The sequence below is a fragment of the Pteropus alecto genome, unplaced genomic scaffold, assembly GCF_000325575.1.
Source record: "Pteropus alecto unplaced genomic scaffold, ASM32557v1 scaffold237, whole genome shotgun sequence".
Classification (NCBI taxonomy): domain Eukaryota; kingdom Metazoa; phylum Chordata; class Mammalia; order Chiroptera; family Pteropodidae; genus Pteropus; species Pteropus alecto.
In genome coordinates this window covers 2,514,951-2,530,049 of record NW_006440624.1, presented here as the reverse complement: position 1 = coordinate 2,530,049, position 15,099 = coordinate 2,514,951, and positions in this window count along the sequence as shown.

The window sequence follows — 15,099 nt, the reverse complement described above, 5'->3', positions numbered from 1 at the left end:
GAAAAGAAAAGAAAGAATAAAAGGAAAAAATATTTTATGGGTTAGCTATTTTATTGAGAAGTCCTTTTGTCTGACACTGCAGCCTTCCCTTATGGAAGTTAGCCTTCTAATACTGTGCTTAACACTGGTCATTTACTGTACTGTTTTTTTTACCACCATTAACCTTCCTACCTATTTTTAAGGGTAATATCCACTTCTGCATGAACTCACAATAGCTTGAATCTCATTTAATATCTATTAGAACCTCATCGATTGCTGTTTTAATAGGAATAATTGTGATGTATCTCTATGTATGTGATATCTAGATAATTAAAACCCTTTGTTTACCTCCCTTGTTATTACTTGAACAAATAGCAGACTCAACATTTGACAAATATCCAAGCCAATGTTTGTGTACTTAAAGATCAAACATACACGTGAACACACACATACCCCACGACAAACAATAATAATGTTATGGTCTGAATATTTGTGTCTCCCCTCAAATTCACGTATTGAACCTCTAACCCCCAATGTGATTGATTGTGTTAGCAAGTGAGGTCTTTTGGGAGGTGATTAAATCACGAGGGCAGATCCCTCATGAATGGTGTTAGTGCCCTTATAAAAGAGGCCCCACAGAGCTCCCTCACCCCTTCCACCATGTGAGGACAAAATGAGAAGTCACCATGAACCAAGAAGTGGGCTCTTGCCAGACACAATCTGCCAGCACCTTGATCTTGGACTTCCCAGTGTTCAGAACTATGAAAAATAAATTTCTGTTGTTTAGAAGCCACCTGGTCATATTTTGTTAGAGCAACCTGAATAGACTAAGACAAACAACAACACTAACAAAACAAAGATCAAAAGAGAAAAATAGGAATAGAACATAGTTTTATAGTTGGTTTCTTGCCATGAATTTTTTATAAATCTGATTATGAATCCCACTGAATAACTACTTTTATGCATTTTTGAAATCTTATTTTCACAATAATTGAACATTAGTAAAATTGGTCTCAATGATATAAGAAGTGTTGCAATGCCAGTCTAAAAGTCACCAAATCCTAGAAATTTTGGCTGACATTGAACTATGACTATAGTTGAGGTTTTAAAGCATGGTTTCCCCTGGAGAGTAAATTGATCTAACCACTTTAACAAAGTGCTTTGCTTTGAATCATTTTGGTTTTGAAAAAATTCAGCATTGGTAAATCAGACTTGAAGTCATTTCTTTTGGAACAAAATGTTCCTTGGGGACAGCTTTTATTTCCCCCTAGTTTAAATTTGCAAACCAGACTGGTGAATGCTATGACTAAGGATTATGTCATAGAAAAGAGAAAAATAGTAGTGACTAAGGTATTAGATACAGACAAAATGCTGGTATCTTTCACAATGCAATTTTTTGCACAAATTTGTTCTTTGTAATAAATGAAAGTTGTGAAAGTTTTATATGAAATATATCCAATTAGCTTTTTATGATGGTTTGAAAATGAAATCAATTCATGAAGGAAAGGCATTACAATCCATGAAGGACTTTATTAAAATTAAAATTTTTATTCTGCAAAAGAAACTGCCATGAGAATGAAAAGTCAAACCACAGACTGGGAGAAAATATTTGCAAAAGACATGTCTGATAAAGAATTGTTATTCCATAGTATACAAAGAACTCTTAAAACTCAGTGATAAGAACATAAATAACCTGATTAGAAAATAGGACGAAGTCTTTAACAGATACCTCACCAAAGAAGATGTACAGATGGCAAATAAGCGTATGAAAAAATGTTCCACATCATACGTCATCAGGGAAAAGCAAATTAAAAGAACAATGAGATATCACTACATACCTATTAGAACGACTAAAATCTAGAACACTGACAACACTAAATGCTGCCGAGGATATGGAACAAACGAAACTCTCGTACATTGCTCTTGGGCATGCAAAAAGGTATAGTCACTTGGAAGATGCAATTTCTCACAAAATTAAATGTACTGTTAGCATACAGTTGAAAATTATGTCTACACAAAAAACTACTTATAGCAGCTATATTTATAATTGCCAAAACTTAGAAGTAACCAAGATGTCCTTCGGTGCGTGAATGCATAAATAAACTGTGGTACATTCAGACAACAGGATATTATTCAGTGCTAAAAAGAAATGAGCTATCAATTTACAAAAAGACAGAGAAAACTTAAGTTCATATTACTAAGTCATAGAAGCCAATCTGAGAAAGCTACATACTGTTACGATTTCAACTATGTGACATTCTGGAAAAGGCAAATGGAGACAGTAAAAAAGATCAGCGGTTGCCAGGGCGGAGTAGGCACGGAGGGATGATAGGTGGAGGGGTAAATAGAGGATTTTTAGGGTAGTGAAAATACTCTGCATAATACTGTAATGGTGAATACATGTCTTTATACATTTGTTCAAACACATAGAATGTGCGCCACCAAGAGTGAACCCTAATGTAAACTATGGGCTCTGGATGATAATGATGTGTAAATGTAGTTTTACCAATGTAACAAATGTACCAGTCTGGTCAAAGATATTGCTAAAGGGGGAGGCTATGCATACGTTGGGGCAGGGGATACATAGAAAATCTCTGTACTTTCCCCTTAATTTTGCAATGAACCTAAAATTGCTCCAAAAAATAAAGCTTATTTTAAAAATTTTTAAATTACTTTTCAATTTTTAAATTTAAACTTTCAATTTTAATATATTATTTAAAAATTTTAAAGTGTTACTTTTTAATTTTTAATTGATTTTTATTTTAATATTTTAATTTTAAGAGTAAAAAATTAAAAAGGCTTGATATTGGCAGAAAAAACAGACACGAGGATCAGTGGAACAGAATTGAGAGTCCAGAAGTAAACCCATATTTATATGGGCAAACAATTTTTGACAAAAAAGCCAAAACATACAGTGGAAAAAGGAAAGCCTCTTAAATAAATGGTGCTGGGAAAACTGGAAAGCCACCTGCAAAAGAATGAAACTAGATTGTCGGCTATCACCACACTTACCCACCCCAACGCTAAGTATTGGTCGTCTTCAGGAAGTAGTTACTGAAAATAAATTACTTTCGAAAACAATTATTTATCTCTAAGACAATGGTCTTTCGATTCCACTTATATAGATATTCATCTGAGCAGTAGCACGAGAGAAAGCACAACAGATAAAAAGTTAGCTACTACTACATCATTACTCCAGAATAGCTAGAGTGATAACACTAATGTTCTTGTCTCTGGTCTCCCAAAGTATCAAAGGTTAGGTTTCCTAACATTAGTAAACAAAACTATGATTCCTACAATCACTAAGGAATTGCAGTAACTTTTTAAAAGTATATTCTAGCCTAAGTAAAGACATCTTTTAAAAGCTGTCCATATATAGAAAGAAAAGTATGAAAAAGTCAATACATACAGTATATTACACTTAACTTTACAAATAATTTTGTCAGCTTGCAGCAAATTTACTTTGAAAGTTTTTAAGACATGGATCAAAACCACCTTTACTTCATATAATCAGTAAAATAAAAAAGCAATAATTAACATTAAATCTTTTTCTTCCTCATCTCAGAAGACCGAGGAAGAAATAATTCAATTGTAAACCACATTAATAAAATAAGAGGCTTTCCAGACCAAGCCTAATTTAGTTCTCTGAAATTAATGGTGTGTTTAGAGAAGATATAGATAAATACAAAGATGAAAAAAGCTCTAACTAAATACAGCCGTGTCCTTGCCTTTAGTGGGGACAGTGGCCCTCCTCAATTTCCAGTTACCAAGAATATTTGAAAATTTCCACAAATATATATTAGAACGTTTTTCAGGAGTAAAAAAACAGTTACTGTAAAAATAGTCATGTTCAGAATATATTCCATGAACTTGAAAAGTGACATTTTTTCCAAATATTGGTTCCTTACTCATTCATTAAATTCAAATAATGTCAATACGTAGATGCCCGCTCCTGTACTTGGAGACCAGAGAAGTGAAAAGCAGCCATTATCTACTTTACTATCACTATACTACAGAGAAATAGAAAATGCTTCAAGAGATTTAAAAATATTTTTTTTAACAAGGTAAAAAATTAAATTTTATTTTTAATAATTTAAAAATTATTTAATTTTAATTTATTTTCAATTTTAATAATTTAAGATTTATTTTTTAATTTAATATTTTTTCACTTTTTTTCTTATGTTTATAATTTAGTGTTTAATTCTTGTACATTTTTTATTAAATTTCTTCCCAAATACTTAATGATTTTAAAACTATTGTAAATGATATTTAAAATTTTTTATCTTTAATTATTTGCTGATGGAATACAGAAATAAAATAGATTTTAATATATTTACTTTACATCTTGAACTTTTACTAAATTCACTTATTAGTTATGGTAGATTTGTAGAATTTTGTTTCTTTTTCTTTTATTTTTTTCTCTTCTTTCTTCTCTTTTTCTTCATTTTCTTTTACTAATTATTAGATACCCCAAACTTATTTATCTTTTAATTGAAAGTTTGTATCCTTTGACAAACATCTCCCATTCTCAACGCCCTCCACCCCTAGAAACCACCATTCTACTCTCTGTTTCTGAGTTTGGCTTTTTATAGATTCCACTTATAAAGGATATCATACAGTATTTGTCTTTGAGTTATTTAACTTAGCATAAAACTCTCAAGGTTCATCTATGTTGTCACAAATGGCAGGTTTTTCTCCCTTTTTTATGGTTGAATAACATTCAAATATATATTTTTTCTTTATCAATTTACCTATAAATGAACATGTAGGTTGTTTCTATGTCTTGGCGATTGTGAATAATGCTGTAATGAACATAGATTATACAGGTATCTCTTTGAGATAATTACTTTATTTCCTTTATTTCAACAGAAGTGAGATTGCTGGATCATATTATAGTTGTATTTTTAATTTTTTGAGTAATTTTCATGTTGTATTTTTCAATTGGTCTACCAATTTACATTCCTGTCAACGGTGCACAAGGGTTCTCTTGTCTCCACATCCTTACTAACGCTTGTTGTCTCTTGAATTACTGATAATAGCCATTCTAACAGGTGTGAGGTAATATCTCATTGTTGTTTCAATTTGCATTTCCCTGATAATTAGTGATGTTGAGCATCTTCTCATGTGCCTGCTGGCCATTTGTTTGCCCTTTTTGGAAAAATGTTTATTTGGGTCCTCTGCCCATTTTAAAATCAGATTATTTGTTTTATTTTGTTTTGCTATTGATTCATATGAGTTCCTTACATACTTTGAATATTAACTCCTTACCTGATGTATGGTTTGCAAATATTTTCTTCCATTCCATAGATTGCCTCTTCATTTTGTTGATTATTTTAGAGTTTCTACATAAAAGATTATTTAATCTGAAAATAAAGACAGTTTTGCATCTTCCTTTCCAATCTTTATATGTTTATTTCTTATCCTTGCCTTATTTCAACTGGCTAAAATCTCTAGCATAATGTAAGATTGAAATGGTAAGAATGAACATAATTGTCTTGTTTGTTCACACAGGTTAAGTTGATTGATAGTGTTCAAATCACCTATACATTAAGTGATATTTTTGTCTACTATCGATTATTGAATAAGTGTTAAAAAAATCTCTAACTATGAGGATTTGCCTGTAATCACTTTTGTCTCACGTAATCCAAGACTGTTATTAGGCATATGCATATTTAGGATTGTTACATTTTCATGATGAATTGACCCCTATCATTGTGAAACTTCCTTCTTTAGGTCTGACATTCCTATGTAAAAAATTTCTCTTGAAGTCTATTTTGTCTAATATTAATAGGCCACTCTAGTACTTTTGTTTTCTAATTATATTTTTAGTGTTTTGTGCCCATGTTCTATTTCTCATTCTTATTCTGTAATTTTTTTAATGTTTCACTTTCAGTTCTAAAATTTTCATTTTTAACAGTTGCCATCTTCTTAGTAACATGCCCTATCTCTTCACTCATTATGATTATATTATCCTTTAAATGTTTGAAAATATTAATAATAGGTGCTCTAAAATCTTTGTCTGCTAATTCCGCCATCTGATTCACCTGGGTTTAACTTAAATGACCTCTTTTTTTCTTATTTTAGGTTAGATTTTCTTGCTTCTTCATATGTCTAGTGATATTTAATTATATGCAGAACATTGTATGTGCAATCTTGTCAGGAGTTGAAATAATATTGTTTTCTTTTAAAGGGTATTGATTTTTGTTCTGGAAAGTATTACATTACTGGTAGATTGTTTTGGTCCTTGCAGGATGAGACATTTTTTAATTTGTTTTTGAATTTAATCCTGGTTATATCCTTTACTTATAGGACATACATTATAGATTTTTTACATCTCACCTCAATACTGGAGATATTCAGCAAGGTCTGTTTTCTCTTTCTAGGCTAGTGCTGCAACATTCCTAGCACTATATGACCTCTGGTATCACTATCCAGCTGCCAGTTACACAACAGGCCATATTTTCTAAGCCTCACAGAGTCTCTCTCCATACCTGGATAGCCCAGTCTTTGGCCAGGGAATTGTATTAATCCCTAGGTAGTACTCCATTTTCTCCAGTACTTCATCTCATCAGTTGCAGCTCTTTCAGGAATTCATTCTGCTTGAGCTCTAATTGTGTTCCTCCTCCTTGCAGGTTAAAGATCCACTAAGGCAGAATGTCAGGATGGTTGAGGGACTGATATCATGTTTCTTTTCTCAATGATTAAGGTTTTCTACTGCCTATTGTGTTATTCCTGAAAGCCATTACCTAATACATTTTGTTTAGTTCTTTACTGTTTTTGGCAGAAAAGTGAGTTGAGTCACAGTTGCTTCAACAAAACTAGGAAAGAAAGACCTAGATAACTTCTTATAAAGGGTAAAAAGCTAAATAGTGTTAATATTATTGGTAATATTACTGTGTGTTAGTAAAGTTAAATAAGATGATGCTTTAGGGAATTTCTTACAGAGTAACTTTACGGGTTCAGAAAGTTAATTTCATTCATTTATCTGGGGATGCACCTAAGTATTAACTATTTCTTTTTTGTGCACTGTAGGGTTTTTGTCTCTCAAGTCTGTGCTCCAGCTTCTAGGAGGAATGTCCCATTTCCTAGCTTTAAAGCTTGTTAATTTTACTTCTGTCATTGGCAAGAAGTTTTTATTATACATACAGATAGGCGCATTTCATTTTTTACTTCTGTACATTGTGCTGCATAGGTAATATGCCTCACCATGCCATGACTAAGAAGAGTTAAGTTTCCAAACAGTCAACTGTTTCATGCCTGTTCAGGAGTCTTCAAAACCTATAACTACCTAGGGTACAAATATTGTGTTTTACTGAGGACCGTCTTACTGCACTTAGATCTACATTAAATGGCTAATTAGTGCATCAGTTTGGGTTGTAGCATTGAAGAATTTGGATGCTTCCTTTCTGTTTTTAGCTTTTGAAATTTCTTCCTTCCTTTAGCTACATATTGAATGGAATATCTAGAATCTCCACCCCAAATCAGATGCCTGTAGGTAGCCATAATTCTTAGCCAAATCTCAAAAACAAATAAAAAAAGGAACAAAGCCAGTGGTAGCATTATTAGGGTCATTACAAGTATAACAGGTTGGTACATCTGTGCTCATAGTGGTGTCACCACTCTTCTGGCTTGAGAGGAAGGGAGAATCTCAGTTAGTGTCTATTTACTTCCAATATGTACATATTCAGGTTTTCTTTTTTATACTGTCTTTGACCCTTTGAGGATTTCACTTTCTATTTTGAGGAGATCATATATAGATAGGACCTTGAAAAGTGGATCGTTTACCTGGAATATTTTAGAAAGAGGCTGAGCAAAATTTAGATGAATAAGTAGTCATGATTACTTCTTAATGTTCAATAAATAACATGCTGCATGATGCTAAGGGTAAAATTCAATAGTGGCAACCAGGAGAAAGTATATAATTTTTCAGCAAAGGTGATTGATAGTGCTCATTTGAATGGAAAATAGATGATAGGTTTTAGGTTAGGTTTCATGTGGCTACACAGGAGTGTCAATTGTCAATGTTAGGTAGAATCTGCTGACTCTGCTGCTGTTAGGAGATTAGAAGCAAACACATTAGTTAATATTTTAAAATATTATCCAATTGCATAAACCTGTCCCAAGATTACAATAGCTGACTAATAATCCTTCAACTTTGACTTAGTGTACAGACATATTTAACAAGGTCTAATTAAATCGCTCTGGTTTATATACAATGGGTATGTCTCACATTTGCATTAGATGTCTTCTACCATTTTAGACCAATCAATCAGTCAATCAACCAATCAAATCTGGATTCTTACCAGTTTTAGACTTCTATCCCTTCCTGGATTAATAAACTATAAAATAATATTGTTAGATTAAAAAATAATACTTCAGGGAGAAACTAGTTGTGTTTTATCTATCTGAAATTTTAGTTTTTCTAGAATGATTAAGTTTTTAGCTTTCTCAAGTGCTTTTCTCTAGTCCTTCTCTGTCTTTTTTTGTTTCAAATTCTTATATTGTGAATTTCTTTGAGAACATTCTTTTACTGAAAAAGTTCTTCAGCATATTTTTGCCATCATCTGACTTGGAGTACATTCTGAAGTTAACAATCAGTGGGATTACTAAATATCTTTGTCCAACTGTGCTTAGCTTGTCTCTGATAAAGGCAAGAGAAGAAGTTGTTATCAGTTTAAACTTGACATATTCTCATAGTGGATATATTCTCCCAAGATGCATTTGTTGTTGCTTTTCTCAGAGCAAGAAATTCTGGCAAGTTGAGTCATGAGCTAATACATTTAAAAGAAAATCTGCAAACTTTTATTCTACTTCATCCTGATATAATGAATTTCTAGACTCTCAAAATTGCAATTAGTATTTAAACTAAAGAAATTGTTTAGGATAAGTCAATAACAACCTAGAATCCTTTATCATGTATGCACTAAAACTTTAACAGTCTAAACATAAATATCCATCCGCTATGCTCCCGAGGTTTAAGGAATTTAAAAATGTTCTGTCTAGCTGACAAGCTAATCTTGAAATTCACATGGAAATGCAAGAGACACAGAATAACCAAAACAATCTTGGGGAAAAAAAGTTGGAGAATTCACACTTCCCGATTTTAAAACTACAAAGCCATAATAATCAAGGCTATGTATTACTGACAAATGGATAGACAAACAGATCAATGCAATAGAATTAAGAATCCAGAAATAAACCCACACATTTATGATCAATTGATTTTCAACAAGGGAAAGAACCGTTTTTTCAACAAATGGTAGTGAACAGCTACATATACACATGCAAAAGAATGACTTTACTTCACATTATATACAAAAATTAACTTGAAATGAATCAAAGACCTCAATATAAGTGCTAAAACTATGTAACTGTTAAAAGAAAACATAGATGTCATAGGTTTTAGTCTTTTTGGCCTTGGATTAGGCAATGGTTTCCTAGGTATGACACTAAAAGAACCAAAACCTAAGAAAAATTAGATGAATTGTACTTTATCAAAATTAAAAACTTTTGTGCTTTTAAGGTAATTATAAAGAAAGTAAAAAGACAATCCACATAAGAAAATATTTGCAAATCACATATATGATAAACATCTCATATTCAGAATATGTAAATAACTCTTACAACTCGATCATAAAAAGACAAATAATCCAATTTAAAAATAGGCAGAGTTTTAGAATATACATTTCTTCAAAGAACATAAACAAAGGCCAATAAGCACATGAAAAAATGTTCAACCTCATTACTGTTTTAAGAAAATACAAATAAAAAACCACAATGAGATACCACTTTACACCCACTATTGAGTGTTGTAAGGCTGACTAGAATTTGGAACCCTTATACATTGCTGGTAGGAATACAAACAGTGTAGCAGCTTTGTAAAAGAGTTTAGCAGTTCCTCAAAATGTTAAATATACGGTTACTGTATGACCCAGCAGTTCCACTCTTAGATATAAAACCAAGATCATAAAAAATATATGACCACACAAAAACTTGTCAACGAATGTCATAGCAGTATAATTTGTAATAATAAGAGTAGAAACAATCCAAGTGTTTATCAATTTACAAATGGTTAAGTAAAATGTAATATAAATCTAAATATTGGAATATTATTCAGCCATAAAAAGTGCCAATTTATACTACAACATGGATTAACTTGGAAAATATTATGCTAAGTGAAAGAAGCCAGACACAAAAAGCTACATATTGTATGATTCTACTTATATAAAATGTCCAGAATAGACAAATCCATAGGGACAGAAAGATTATTGTTTTCCAGGGGCTAGGCAAAGGGAAACATAAGGAGAAACTGCTAACGGGTATGAATTTCCTTTTGGGAATGCTGAAATGTACTGGAATTAGTAGTGATGGTTGCCCAACTTTTTGAACGTATTAAAAACTGCCAAATTGTACTCTTTAAAAGGGTGAATTTTATGGCATGTGAAATATATCCCAATGAAAAGAATACATAAAAAATTATTGAGCCCTTCTCCAGAACTATTAAATCAGAATTGGGGATGAGGGGTTGCTAGGAATCTGTTTTAATAAGCTCCCCAAGACATTCTTGTGCACACTATGTTTGAGAAATGCTCTTATAAAACACTAAATGATAATAATGAAAAAATGGCAGGATGACTAGGGCTTAGAAGGCCCTTCTGACTTTCTGACTTCTTTCCTTCATCAAGCCTTTAACATATACCTTTATAGAGCTTTATAACAAAATACTTTTTTAAAAATCTATAATAATAATAATGGTGGCATTAATAATGGCTACTGCATGTGCCAAGTAAATTTTTAAAAATCATATGGTTATTCAGATTACAACATCTTATGTTCTCCAAATTCTTTCTGCTGACTCAATGCCATGTAAAGACTTTTATTTTTTTCTTGATCAGCTCTTTCTCCTGTTCCCTTCAGCAGTAGTTGGAAGTTTCTCTGGTATGGTCTTTTCAAGTGCTCTCTCTCTCTCTCATAGAAATTTCCTCAATTTATGTCTCCCCATCTCCAAACTTTTTTATATTTGTGCCTGGCTTTGTCAGTTTCCATTATGCTAGAAGCTCAAGATGCAGTGATGCATAGGGCCATAAATTTATAATCTAGTGAGAGGGGTCAAAATAAAACAGGCAAAGAAACAAAATAGAAATTGTGATAAATGCTATGAAGGAGGCAGAGTAATTTCATAACTTGACGAAAAGTCACATGGGCTGAGAATGTTTACATTAGAATAATGGTCATTGAAGAGATAACATTTTCTAGCCGCTTAAAAATGAAGCAACCCTGCAAAGAGCCTAGAGAAGAGGGCTCTAAGCAGTAAGAACAATAAGGGCAGAAGCGGGAAAGAGCTTGTTGTGTTTAGCTGACTGTTAGGCAATAATCTTGAGTTTCATCTCAAGAGTAATTGCCTTCCTCCTCTTCTTACCAGAAACAGGAGACAAAGATGAGCATTTTGTAGACATAATGAGATGTGAAACATAAAATACAATAGCCAAAAATGCTGACAACATAATAGGATATTTATTATTTACCCTCATAATCACATGCCTGGTTGGGAGCTGCAGCCCACTTCCACTGCCCAGCACCACAAGAGATTATTTAATCACATACCGCTAGCCCAGGAAAATATCAAATTCGAAATTCAAAGTATGGTTTCTATTGAACATATATCACTTTTGTACCACTGTAAAGTTGTAAGTTGTGGACCATCTGTAGTTAGAAAGGGGGAGAGTGGTGTGAGTGAGGTTGGATAGATAAACAAGAGCCAGGTCATAGAGAAATTTCTAGGCCAAGGTACAGAGTTCATATTTTATTTTATTTGCAATAAAAAGCCTTTCAGGGATTTTATGTTGCAATAAGATATGATCTGTTTTGTTCAATAACACCTCTGACTTCTGCATGGAGCTGTAGTAGTACACAATTTGGAAACAGAAACACAAGTTGGAAGGCAATTCTAACAGTTTAGGTAAAGTGTAAGCAAACTATCATCTATGGGCCTGCCACATGTTTTTGTAAATAAAGTTTTATTGAAACACAGCCAATAATGGTTATCTATGGCTGTTCTCATGCTACAATGGCAGTATTGAATAACTGTAACAGGAACCACAAAACCTGCAAAGCAAAAACATTTACTATCTGGTCCTTTACAGAAAAAGTTTGTCAACACCTTATCTAGATGAGAAATATGATGGGTACACTAGGATAAATAGAGGTGTAGAGATATTGGAAGATTATGAATAAATTTTGTAGGTGCACCTTCAAGACCTGTTGATGATTTGGGTGCAGGCGATGCAAAATTCAAGAATTATTCTCAGTTGTTTGATGGAAACAACTGAATGTATGGTGATGCCGTTTATTGAGATATAAAAAACAGGACCGAACATGTTTAGATGGTAGTAGAATTAAGAACTCTTCTTTAGACAAATAAAGTGTAAATTCCTGTGAAATATCCAAATGGAAATGTGGAGGAAGTTCTGTATGAACTCAGGGAAGTGGCTTGCACTACAGCTATTAAGCGAGAGACATCAGCACAGAAAATTACTTATGGAATCCACCTAGTGAGAGAGCTAGAAAGAAATCATGGCCCAGAACAATGAAGACTGCAATATTAAGTGGTCTCTAGTCTTTGAGTATTTGTCCTTATGTTCAAGTCTTTTCCTTCTTTTTGCATTACTGATACCTTTTCACCGTCTCCAGCACACAGCTAAGTACTTCAGACTGATTTCCTGTCATTCTTATAACAACTCGACAAAACAAATTCTACTGTTCTTTGTATATATATATAAGAAAGAAAAAGTTCCAGAGAGGTTAAACAACCCATTACACATCTTGTAAATGGTAAAGTTCCTGATTGCAAGGCTCATGATCTTTTTACTCTGTCACATTGCTGCTACCCCAAAAAGTCTGTATGCTGTACTTGGTAGGATGTGGCTAGGGAGAGACATCAGCTAACACTTCTTGTTGCTATTCACTCCTACTGGGGTACAATCTGCTCTACATTATGTGTAAAAACTTCACAAAACTGGCCCTTTCCAGAGATATAATCCAAGAGAACTTATGTAGGTTCTTATGTGATCCTAATATCTTATTAAAGACAATGATTTCATTAGTTACAAATAACAATTTAAACACAAAAGAAATGTATTTAAAAAGATACTGGGAGACCCACAGAGCTTTCAGCAGGGCCAGAAAGCCAGTCTCAGAAAATGCGCATCAAGAATAGTATCCAAAATAGGGCAGAATTAAGCTGGAGCAGACAACACAAGCTTCCCCCAGTGGTCATGGATACCACAATATGCATGACTGACACACTTGCAATGCTGGGCAGTAGATATTTTCATGAGATCTGCTGCAGCTAAAATAAGGTATAGACAGTGTCATTGCCACTACCCAATGCTGGAATTACCCTGCTTCCTCTAGGTGGGTCTCATCACAAACCATCTTCTTCATTAAATGCTGGACTCTATCCGGGGCTTCTAATAACATCTTCTGGGGCATCTATTTAAATGCATGAGAAACCCCACTGCTATTACCAGGTATCTGTTTGTACCTGGTAATAGCATATGAATTATAAACACTCATTTTGCAGCAAGCCAAAAAATTCATCTTGCCTGTCATGGGGGCCAGCTTTTTGAACAGCCTTAGATGGACAATTAAGAGTATTGTATTCAACAGGCATTCACATTTTTTCCCCAGAATTCTTTATGAATTGGTGAGGCATTTGGATTTAGTGTCCTATAAAAACTCTTTGGTCAACTGTTAGCCAACAAGTCTATAACAGATAGTTTTTATAGATCTATAATTAGATTATTAATATCTAGTAAAACAATTATCCAAGATTTATTCTAACACTTCCATGAATAATTTAACATTTTGATGTCTTGTTTACCTTGGGAATAGCCAATATTCATTTCGTATATTAAAAGTACAGTAACTCTAGTCGTGAACTCCCCTTCAATATATTCTATCTGCAGGTAATGAAACTTTCCTCAATCAAAAGCTATTTGGATTCAATTCATGGGATCTTCTAAAAAGACACTCAAGAGAAAAAGGAATTATTGATTATTTTCTTTTCTTCCCACCTTTAGTTTCTAGATTCAATTTCGCTAGACTACTCTTGTGATAATGTACCGGAACCATAAAGATAATAAAAATAGCCCTGTCCATGTCACTACAATTATAGTTTATGTTGGATCCCTGTGCAATATAGCATTCATGTCTAGCTGTTCCTTTAATGTTACAATCTCTTCGGAGAATTTCAACCTCTTCATAATGTACTCTAGATTGAAAAAGTTCCAGGCCTGAAACCACAGAGGCCTATTTTTGTTAATTAATTTATTAATACGTTTATTCCACAGACTTTATTGGTGACTGAATTTGTATAAGGGGTAAGGCTGTTCTCTCATAATGTTAAGAAATAGGAGGAGCAGATAATAATCAGAAAAGGCCCTTAAAATTATCCTTTCTTCTGCCCTCAGCTTATTCTCTAACTGATTGAGGCTTATGAGTTAGAGAATAGGCTTTACTACTTCATGATCTAGTTTATTTCATTAAGAGACTAAAGTTCTTTGCCAAATCTATCCCTATGGTCTTTCTCTGACTGGTTCTGAGAGGTCATATTTAAGTTCCAACAGTGGTTCTGCTGGTGGGTAACTAAATTGCCTCATGGTGGTAGCAGAGACACAAGTATGCCACTGGGATCTTTGTCTTCGAAGGATTGAGGATATGGAGACTGCTTAGGGAAGAAATCTTGGTTATCCACAGCCCTCAAAGCTTTCAATGTGGAAGACATGACTTCAATGTGCTGTCATGACTTCAGTGCCTATAACCAAGGTATGAGCTGAGGTCACAGGAATGACTTTGTGGTCTTCTCCTTTGCCTTATTTTAAGCCTCTAATACTACTTCCCTCCCTTGCTCTTACAAATTCTAATTACTGGAACTGAAAGTTAGGGTGATGAGGGTAGTCACTAAGCATTCTCAGTTCACCCCAGAAGCATTTAGCTATGGCTAGCATCTGCTCTCACGTTTTCTAAGTAAACTTAATCTGCCAGAAGCTGCTCAATTGTTTCTCTCTCAACTCTTCTCAGAAATAACTTTTTCAGCATCACCACATACAGTTTCTTTTT